The sequence below is a fragment of the Cyprinus carpio genome, chromosome B4 (assembly GCF_018340385.1).
Source record: "Cyprinus carpio isolate SPL01 chromosome B4, ASM1834038v1, whole genome shotgun sequence".
NCBI lineage: Eukaryota > Metazoa > Chordata > Actinopteri > Cypriniformes > Cyprinidae > Cyprinus > Cyprinus carpio.
Genome location: NC_056600.1, coordinates 28,643,283 through 28,654,943, shown reverse-complemented (window position 1 = coordinate 28,654,943; position 11,661 = coordinate 28,643,283). Strand labels below are relative to the sequence as shown.

Genomic DNA, 11,661 nt, shown 5'->3' with positions numbered 1-11,661 from the left:
CACAGAAATAAATTACATTTTAAAATGTATAAAAATAGAAAGCAGTTATTTTAAATGGTAAAAATGTTTCACAATATTATTGCTTTTTCTGTATTTTGGATCAAATAGATGAAGCCTTGGTGAACAGAAAAAAAAAACATTAAAAATCTTACTGTTTAAAAAATTGACTGGTAGTGCATGTTACCATTTACAGTCTTTTTCTAGTAGATTGCATCGATGCCATGATTTTACTTTAAAAATCGATTTTAATACATATAGTTTTCTTTCGTCTTATTTTCTGAAATTCAATTGGCTATAATTTTAATGTGCATTTACTTGCCTTGGTAAGAAGCAAATCTTAGTCACTCCATCTTTCACTGCTCCAGTGTCTCCGGCAGACCATCACAGAGACGGCTGGAGGCTCATCCACCTGACACACAAGGTACAAGAGCATTAATTAGAACAGGGAGGAGATAACACTTCATTCACAGCCCTTCACAGTCTAAAAGTCAATAACATATGTTGTGTTCAATCTATAGAGCACACAGTTTCTGACCTGAGACCTTCAGGGGACCACCAAGGAAGAACACTACGTTTCCTATTTTTTTTATTTTTATTTATTTATTTTTTAAACTATGCTATGAAAACCATCATTCACTAGCTTTAAGTTTTTACTTACCAACTCCAGTGTGAGCTCCTTTGAGCTCCAGTGTGCCTCTTTAAAATACTGGGGAAAAACATTGAAACAATACATTGGCAGGATCATTTAAAATGGTAAGTATTTTACCATAAATAATGTGACATGCCTCTGATAACATCCATCAAGGCAGATGCATGTGACACTACAGATGGTAGACAACCAAAATGGGTACTACCGCCGCGCATACCTTTAACTGCAAGTCATTAAATTCATTCGCGAAACTACCACCAGGTGGCGCAAAGAGATGGATTGCGAACTGAATGTAATTGTAAAATGAGATAAAAGGAGGAGGTAAAACAACAACAACATTATGATATAACATTGTACCATCTTTAAAAACCATTAAAAAATGTACAGTGAGTTAATTTCAAAATGTAGGACAGTCTTAGGCTACAGTCTACACATCAAAAATTAAAAGACCTTCAAACAAAGGATCTTATGCTTGCTATTGTTATTAAACAGTCATTAAAAAAGGCCTACAGTCGTGGCCAATAGTTTTGAGAATTACAAATATTAGTTTTCAAAAAGTTTGCTGCTAAACTGCTTTTAGATCTTTGTTTCAGTTGTTTCTGTGATGTACTGAAATATAATTACAAGCGCTTCATACGTTTCAAAGGCTTTTATCGACAATTACATGACATTTATGCAAAGAGTCAGTATTTGCAGTGTTGGCCCTTTTTCAGGACCTCTGCAATTCGACTGGGCATGCTCTCAATCAACTTCTGGGCCAAATCCTGACTGATAGCAACCCATTCTTTCATTATAACTTCTTGGAGTTTGTCAGAATTAGTGGTTTTTTGTTTGTCCACCCGCCTCTTGAGGATTGACCACAAGTTCTCAATGGGATTAAGATCTGGGGAGTTTCCAGGCCATGGACCCAAAATTTCAACATTCTGGTCCCCGAGCCACTTAGTTATCACTTTTGCCTTATGGCACGGTGCTCCATCGTGCTGGAAAATGCATTGTTCTTCACCAAACTGTTGTTGGATTGTTGGAAGTTGCTGTTGGAGGGTGTTTTGGTAACATTCTTTATTCATGGCTGTGTTTTGGGCAGAATTGTGAGTGAGCCCACTCCCTTGGATGAGAAGCAACCCCACACATGAACGGTGTCAGGATGCTTTACTGTTGGCATGACACAGGACTGATGGTAGCGCTCACCTTTTCTTCTCCGGACAAGCCTTTTTCCAGATGCCCCAAACAATCGGAAAGGGGCTTCATCGGAGAATATGACTTTGCCCCAGTCCTCAGCAGTCCATTCACTATAGTTTCTGCAGAAGATCAATCTGTCCCTGATGTTTTTTTTTTTTTTGGAGAGAAGTGGCTTCTTTGCTGCCCTTCTTGACACCAGGCCATCTTCCAAAAGTCTTTGCCTCACTGTGCGTGCAGATGTGCTCACACCTGCCTGATGCCATTCCTGAGCAAGCTCTGCACTGGTGGCACTCCGATCCCGCAGCTGAATCCTCTTTAGGAGACGATCCTGGCGCTTGCTGGACTTTCTTGGACGCCCTGAAGCCTTCGTTACAAGAATTGAACCTCTTTCCTTGAAGTTCTTGATGAACCTATAAATTGTTGATTTAGGTGCAATCTTAGTAGCCACAATATCCTTGCCTGTGAAGCCATTTTTATGCAACGCAATGATGGCCGCACGCGTTTTTTTTCTTTGCAGGTCACCATGGTTAACAATGGAAGAACAATGATTTCAAGCATCACCCTCCTTTTAACATGTCAAGTCTGCCATTCTAACCCAATCAGCCTGACATAATGATTTCCAGCCTTGTGCTCGTCAACATTCTCACCTGAGTTAACAAGATGATTACTGAAATTATCTCAGCAGGTCCTTAAATGACAGCAATGAAATGCAGTGGAAAGGTTTTTTTGGGATTAAGTTTAATTTTCATGGCAAAGAATGACTATGCAATTTATCTGATCACTCTTCATAACATTCTGGAGTACATGCAAATTGCTATTATAAAAACTGAAGCAGCAACTTTTCCAATTTCCAATATTTATGTAATTCTCAAAACTTTTGGCCACGACTGTATATATACGGATAAAAAGCTAAAGGTTTTCATTTCGGTTCATTCTTGGTTTAAAAAAAAATCCTTCAGGTTCCATTTGCAGATCGAAATGAGAACGGTCCAGCATTTAGCAATAATTATTATTAATTCTGTTATAATTCTTGATTTTTCAAACTGCTAACACTTTGAATTTTTGAATTATGCCTTTACTGTGTGACCAAAAATGTTGTATTTTCTGTTTCAGCTGTTTGAGCGTGCTGGTGCCTCGCGCACATTCATTGGAAACAGTAGCCGTTCACCGTGCCATTCGGCGCGAGCAGCGGTCCACTTTGGCATATTTTTGTTAGTTATGATTTTTTTTTTTTTTTCCCATCGATACTGAAACACACATGAACTACAAAGCCTATTTTTCCTAATGAATAATAGTTAAGCTTGAAATAGGCAACATCACGAATATGGAAACGTTTGGATTTCTCACGAACCCAACCTTACCTTATGGTTCGCTTTAAATTATTATTCATTTATTTTTTTGTTTGTTTATAGCTAAGCCTATATTATATACTGCAATTTTATTTATCCATTAGAATTATATATTTGTAATTGTTCTGTTCTGATAAATTTGTTAAATTTAAAGGATTTGTTATAAAGTGAAGAGAACTAAAAATATCCTGTTGGCACATTATAACATTATTAGGCCAGCCGTTATTATTTCTGAATGTAATAAAATGCAACTTATACATGACTTATATATATTTTTTTCCTCTCACAAACTTAATTTATTTTTTAGCCAGTTTTAAAAAATAAATAAAACAACATGAAGCAAATGAAAATAGGCGATTAATCAGTTAAAATTTGTTACTGTGGGGTAATTATAATTATTATATACTTAGGAACAGAGTCTGGGCCTAATCTAGGCTATCCAGGGTTTTTTATATTTTTTTTTATTTTCATTGCATCTGAAAATGACTTTGTGCAGCACATTCACTTCGCACGCTCAACCTGCCTCGCGCGTTGCTCAGTTGTAGACAATTTAAAAATGTTTGATATAAAGGTTGCTGTCCCATTTTATACAGGAATTGTTCATTTAAAAAAAAAAATCGAATTATATTGTTAGTTCTAATTATATTGTTAACAAGTTCATTTAGGCTATTTAACATGCACTGTGACATTTTACCCTTTTCTGTCTTGCTAAATGTTGGGCTCATGATCAGTAAGTTGTATTCGCTCAAACTGATTTAGTTAAATCAAAACTTTCGGACTTTGAAGCTGGGTCAGTTAGCGCGAGTCTGGCGCGCTGTGAAGCGGGAGCAGCTGATGGAGGACTCCGCTTGGTCTTAAAGCCTTCCGCAAACGCTACGTTCACAAATAACAATGATTTTCGTAAAATAATGATTAATTATAATTGATAATTTGTTAGTATGGTCTTGTGAAAACAATAATATGGGCTGCGGGAAAAAAATGAATAAAAAGAGTAGGGCTGCTGTGAGTGCAAGCATGTTTCAGCCCAGTAACATGAGAACACAGCGTTCCTCACAGCCAAAAAACAGACCGAATTCAGTTCAGCTGGAGGGGGCTGGGGATAGTTTATGTATAGCTTGTGGGGGTTGATATAAATGTGTGAATCTCTTGGTCTTTCATATGGACAGTGTCTTATGAGGGTATCAATCTTGCAGAACAGGTTTAGATAGGACTCGTCATTTTGGTTTTAGGGCTACTTTGAAGAAAGGTTTTGATCCACTTCAAATGTTGACTAATGTATAGCGCAATATAGTTTATTAGTTATTATAACTTCAGAGGAAGTTGCCTTAACACAAAAATAAATAAATTTGCAAACGGTTGCTTAAATTTTTTGTTTCGTCTAAATTTTTTTTTTTTAGACTTTGAAATATAAATTCTCACAGAATGTAGCCTTTTCATAACCAATATATTGAACAGTCTCTTTATGTTTTTCTAAATCCCAAACAGAGTCCAGACATCAGTATGATCAGTCTATGATGTTCTATAGGCTTTTTTAGATTTGGGAATACACATGCGTTACAGACATGACAAAAACATTTTGGAGTTTTTGGAGACATTATTATTATTATTATTATTATTTTTTTTTTTTTTTGTAGCCTATTTACAATGCCCAAACAGAAGCAACAATATCTGTAGAGAAGGGTTGGCCATTCTCAAATTTTATTTCAATTTTCGTTTTTGTGTTTCAGAGGAAAAATCAGTGTTAAGGTACTCTCCATTACAGACCGTTCTGAAAGAAGAATTTATGCAAACGCGTATAAAATGCTTTAAAAACTTTAAAGATGTCTAGAGGCTATTTAATAGGTCTGCGTCCCATGTAAGATTTTTCTAGTTACTAGTCGTTCATTTCTTTATTCAACTAATCGCAGGTTTAATAACGTTTACTTCTATAATCCATAATGAGCCTTAATATATTCCGCGCTCAAGCAACATGCATTATGTTTGCCCCAAAGCACAGGCAGAAGTAGCCTAATAATTGTAAAAATTATTAATTATTAATAAACTAATGTTTTCTTGTCGGCTGCAAGATGAAATTCACAGTGCTGACTCTCTCCACATGAACGCGCCTTTAAAGAGAAATACAACCTTCACAGATTACATAATGCTTTCGTTCTGAATTGATTCGTTTAAAAGACATTTCAAGTTTTCTGTAGATATAGTTCTCATGTATGTGAGACACCACAATTTTAAGTTAATTCATTATCAGGAAAAAATTCAAGTGATCTAGAGGGCGCCTCCCTGTCCTGCATGCGCATTAATAATTTTGGCACAAACACTTAAATAAGAATAATTATTCACATTTTGCATATGCATTACAACGTAAATTATTTTTTACATGCAATTATCCAAAATAAAAGCAAACAAGATTTGTAATGAAGATAAAACAAATAAGAATAAATGCTGCGCGTTCACTCAGCATCACTCGCGCCGCGCAAATTTTGCACGCAGACATTTTACACTCCTGCATTTAAACGCGGCTGCAATTTTTTTTTTTTTTACTTAAATTCTATGTAAGCAAGTAACGGCGGCTCCCTTTAAAATCACTGAAGTTGTCTATTAATGAAGCTCCTTTTTACATTTGCACTTTGGTGATTATAATGAGAGAACTTGAGTTTAATCGTGAGGACGTTTTATTAATCAGTCCATTCTTTAGAATTTCAATGATTTAGCTAAATCGTGCAGTTTTAATTTATTCGTTTCTTGTTTTAATTAGGCCTAAATAATGGGAACGAAATTATACAGTGCCTCACGTTTTACTAAAATAAAGAAAATAATTTATAAAACACGCAACAATTTCTTAATCAGTGTACAGATAAATATATTTTCCCAAGAAGTTGTCTGTCGAAATAAAGGACAGGTAACAAATAACAAAAATGCATGTTGTTTTATTAAAGGAATTAAGATATAAATTAAAATATAGGCCTAATATATGAGAATTATTGACATTTTGCATATAAATCCATGTAGCCTAGCTCACTAAAATAGGCTACCACTTAATGCTACGATGCAAAGTAAACCACAATTTATTTTGAATAATATAACACAATTCATATTATATAAATAATACTGCACACCTATTAAATGTGTCAAATCTAAAATATGGTGTAATATTGTGTAGCTTAGAGAAAATATAAACACAGGCTCAGGCACAGGCTTGACATTTATCCTGCTTGAATTCGTTCTAAGAAATGCACATAACTTCATAATTACCAAACTTTCATCTGTGAATATTACATATTTTAACTACAGTGTTTTCCTTTCATTTTCCCTGACTGCAGCCGTCAAATGTAACACATCAGTGAGGCAAAACTGACGTCTATTTGCGAAAATGTGCTTTGATGCGCTTGTTTGAAAACTTGATTAAAGCGCCACTCAGCGGTCAAAAGCTGCAAATGCACTTTGCAGACGCCGCGGCGGCGGTGCGAGCGGCGGTAGAAGCAACGTTTTGGATGTCCACCTACTGTACATCTGACATTTAAAACCTTACAGTGAATTTATACTTACAGGTACCTCTCTGGAGTGAGAGGAAAATCCAGTCTTGAGTTCCATACTAAATCAATGTGCACGCATGGTATTTATCGGTTTAAATAAGCTGCTAAATGCATCATTTCTGTATCGCAGCTGTAGAAAGGGTAGTTCTGGAAACACTAGAGAAGATGTACATGAAGATCCACCATCTGACTTCATTGATCCAGTCTCTAGTGTTGCACCCCAAACGCAGAAGAGGGTGGAGTCTTTCCTCTAGCATCTACTAGACAGGCTGGAACAAAGACCCTGGGTTTATGCACAGAATTAAATGTGATAACTTGCATGCCTAATCCTTTATTATGCTTGAGTTTGAGAATTGCAGTTTCTGCAGGTTTACATTTTAAACACCAGCTGTCATCACCGTTTTCATACGCTTGTGCTGTTTTGTCAAACAGAGATTTTGAATAAATTAGTGTTGCACAGGACGTTTCTCAGTTGCTTATTCTCATTCCTTTACTCACTCTTGCTTCACCGTGAGAGCGTCTCCACCATATTTCCATGTCGCCTGCAGTAAGATGTCAGTAAGTCAATGGCACGGAACAGTAGCGAAATAAAAAGCATCGCGAGTTTCTCAAAACGGCATATTGATAAAGGAAACCAGCAACAGAAAGGAGCAAACAATCATCTATATTAGACTGTACTTTGCTGCTTGGTTATCAGGCAACATCAAACACATTTACAGAACCAAAATGCGTCATAGGAGGACATTTGCATGCTATAAGCATTTTAGGTTTCTTATGTTAATTTAAGCACATAATTAGAAATTAAAATGATTTCTGAAGGATCACATGCTGCTGAAAGTTCAGCTTTGCATCACAAAAATAATTTGTATTTTAAAACAGAAAACCGTTCCTCTAAATAACTTCATAATATTAAGTTATACTGCATTTTCAATAAAATAAATGTATCTTTGGTGAACATAAGAGGCTTCTATAAAAACAAAAACAAAAACGTATTCCAAACTTCTAACCAAAAGTATATAGAATCAGGTCAGTTTAGTGCTAAAACATTTAGTCATAATGTACCTGTTGAAGGTGAACAGATGATCCATCAGTGGCAGGTCAAATGAAGAAAACCGTATGGAGGCTTTGCTGAAGGTGTTCCCCACAGAGAGAGGGGTCCGGTAACACAACAGAGCACTCCTGATGGAGGAGTTCAATAATGTTGTACAAACACAAGTAATACGCCTGTTTCACACATACTCTGAAAGTGAAAAAAGTGAAAGTGATGTGACAAACGTTGCGGTTTTTTTAGGCACCGTGTTAACGGATCAGCGCGTTCACACTGCACGCAGCTGCAGTCCGTCAGTGCGTTCCAGGAGCGATGCGTCTGCAGCAGTACAGTGATCGTTTACGCACCGAGTCTATTTCTGCGCTGCACGCACTGAATTAAAGTGACAGGCATTGTTCGCGGTAAAAATTAACAATGAAACGGGAATGTAGTAATTTCACAATAAATAGATATTAAAATCTACTGTTTTTCACAGGCTTTTTGGCTAGGTTTCAAACAAAGACCCGCGGGACTGTTTGTAATAAAGATTTAAATGTAAGCACTAGAGCCGACTGTTTCTGTCAGTGATAAGTTTTAATTTAAAACATTTGTGATAACCTAACAAGAAAGCTATAAGTGGTGTTCAAATGTGTATCCACTTGCTTGACCAACTTAATATACAAATCTAGAAGCCAAATACATTTAATACGCTGTTTATATTAATTGAGTTCAAACTGAATGTGTCTATGAAAAACTAACTGTTCTGTGATAAGAGGATCACAATGCTGAAAAAGCACGTTTGGATTTGAACTCAAAATAATGGATAAATGGTTCAAACACAATCAGTTTCACCAGGGATGAACTGCTGAACATTCTGCAGAACACGCCACAAAATCTTTTACCGTTTTACTGAAAGTTGTTGTCGGTGGAGCAGCGGCGCTGACCTACAGACCTGTGGCTCTAACGTCTGTCGTCATGAAGTCATTTGAAAAACTGGTTCTGACTTACCTGAAGGACATCACTGGACCCTTACTGGACCCCCTGCAGTTTGCTTACAGAGCAAACATGTCCGTGGATGATGCAGTAAACATTGGACTGCATTATGTTCTGCAACACCTAGACAGACCGGGGAGTTATATGAGGATCCTGTTTGTGGACTTCAGCTTGGCCTTTAACACGATCATCCCAAACCTCCTCCTGCCCAAACTAACTCAGCTCTCTGTGCCCATCTCTGTCTGTCAGTGGATCAACAGCTTCCTGACAGACAGGCAGCAGCTAGTGAGGCTGGGAAAATACACATCCAGCACCCGTACAATCAGCACCGGAGCTCCCCAGGGCTGTGTTCTCTCCCCACTGCTCTTCTCCCTGTACACCAACGACTGCACATCTAATGATCCCTCTGTCAAGCTCCTGAAGTTTGCAGATGACACCACACTCATCTGCCTCATTCAGGACGGTGACGAGTCTGCTTACAGACAGGAGGTTAAAGAGCTGGCTGTATGGTGCACTCTCAACCTGGAGTTTAACACGCTCAAAACAGTGGAGATGATCGTGGACTTCAGGAGAAACCCCCCTGCTCTCCCCCCACTCACCATCATGAACAGCACTGTGGCTGCAGTGGAGTCATTCAGGTTCCTGGGAACCACCATCTCTCAGGACCTGAAGTGCGACATTCACATTGACTCCATTCTGAAAAAGGCCCAGCAGAGGTTGTACTTCCTTCGCCAGCTAAGGAAGTTCAACCTACCACAAGAGCTGCTGAAACAGTTCTACTCCACCATCATTGAATCCATCCTCTGCACTTCAGTAACTGTCTGGTTCAGCTCAGCTTCTAAATCTGAGCTCAGAAGACTACAGAGGGTAGTCTGGACTGCTGAGAGAATCATCTGTACAACCCTCCCTTCTATTCAAGAACTGTACTTATCCAGAATGAGCAAAAAGGCTGGCAAAATCACTCTGGGCCCCTCACATCCAGCACACTTCCTCTTTGAACTGTTGCCATCTGGTCGACGCTACAGAGCACTGAGCACCAGAATGACCAGACACAGGAACAGTTTCTTCCCTCAGACAATCCATCTAATGAACACTTGATAACTGTGGAACACACTACACTATTTATATTTACATACACATACACTTATTTATCTAACACACATACTTAGTGTACCTTAATTTTTTTTTGCACATAATATACCAGTACATACACAACTGCTCATTGTAATATACCTGCCATACAATTGTCAATTTGTATATTGTCATTTCTTACCTACTTGTATTTTTTATTCTTTATTATGTGTTTTTTGTTTTGTCGCTGTCATTCTGTTGCACTGCGGAGCTTCTGTCACGAAAACAAATTCCCCATGTGTGTGAACATAACTGGCAATAAAGCTCATTCTGATTCTGATGTTGTGTTTGTGGTAAGCAGACGCGGATCAGGAGTGTCCTGTGTGAAAGCGCAAAGAGCCTGTGCTGCTTCTGCACCGCATTCGTAACGCATACACACTCTGCCAACAGAGTATGTGTGAAACAGACTATAGATTTAATGGCGGAGCTGTCATTACAGCATTACGGCGTTTACACACTGCAAGCGTGAGCGGCGCGTGAGCGGCGCGTATTTTTTTCGGCGTCCATGTTAATCAATGAGTGCATTCACACCGGCAGCAGCAGCGCGTGGGCGTCGAGCAGGAGCGTAGCGTGAGCAGCAATGAAGCGATGGTTTCGGCGCCAGGTCTATTTTTTGTTGCGCCGCTCACGCTCAGTTAAAGTGACAGCACACTTTTGACGGACAAAATCAATATGATTTTACACAAAACGTGCTAAAAATGCACAGAACAACAATGCCAACCATGTTTTAACAAAATCGAGGATGTCATGACAAAAAATGAAGAATATAAAATACGTATAGAAGACTTAGCCATTTTAACTTTGATTGACATGACAAACTTACGCCTTATTTATTTTCAGCTCCACAGTTACAGAAACGGAGCTATAGACACAATAAATGCACATGAAACATACTGACATATTCAACATTCTGCCTAATAAAAATTATGAACGCTCAGCATGTTCACCTCGGTTAGAAACGCACCTTTTCATTTTTAAAATGAATCCCTATGAACAAATAATGACTTAATATTATCATTTAACAATTAGTTAAAACAGAATGAATATTATATTGCTCCAGGTCTTCAATTACAAAAACGGACAACAAGGACACAAGACCAACACAGACTACAAAAAAAAAAAAATCTATAAACCACATTTACAGCTAAGAAAAATATTCATCTTTAAATTACGATGGGCTAGAAACGCATAGCCTACTGTTTTTTTTATTATTCAGCTCCAGCCTACATAAATAACTTAACATTTTGACATTCTTAGCCTCACGATTAGTTAAAAGCCAACGAATAATTCACATTTCTCCCGATCAGTTACAAAAACGGAGCTTAATCAAGAATTTTACATAAAGCTCATTGACAGCTTCTATAATGGACATGGAGATTATAGACACTCACTTAGCTATAACTTGGTTAATAGCGCATATCTGGGGAAGCGCCTGTGTAAAAGTATGTATTTAATAAAAAAAAAAGCAGCTGGCCTATAAACAGCACGTTTGAGTCTGACAGAAACAACATTGTTTACCATTTGTTTACCAAGACTTCAAAAGATTCAAGTTTATGACTGACCAACCTCTAAAAACAATTTATAGTAGTCTTTGTAAAGAAATATGAAGTTTCGGAGCGGCTGCTGTGACGCTTTACAAACGCTTCCAGTGTGAATACTCTGGCGCAGCTGCAGTGATGCTGTAGTTACGCTCACGTGCTGCTCACGCTTGCAGTGTGAAACAGGCATTAGTCAGGTACAACTGCAACAATTTATATCAGGGTTGAGATTGGTAATAATTTAACGTGGCATCTGTCATTATCA

General features: G+C 37.8%; 1 long non-coding RNA gene across 1 annotated transcript; it reads right to left on the bottom strand.

Annotated features, from left to right (window-relative positions):
* Window positions 1-242: 242 nt before the first annotated feature.
* Window positions 243-8,806, bottom strand: LOC122137180. Its single transcript, XR_006154674.1, has 6 exons — window positions 8,743-8,806; window positions 7,770-7,886; window positions 7,206-7,249; window positions 6,721-6,976; window positions 659-706; window positions 243-409 (listed from the first exon to the last, which is right to left on the bottom strand). It is a non-coding gene; the product is annotated as an uncharacterized LOC122137180 (long non-coding RNA).
* Window positions 8,807-11,661: the final 2,855 nt, after the last annotated feature.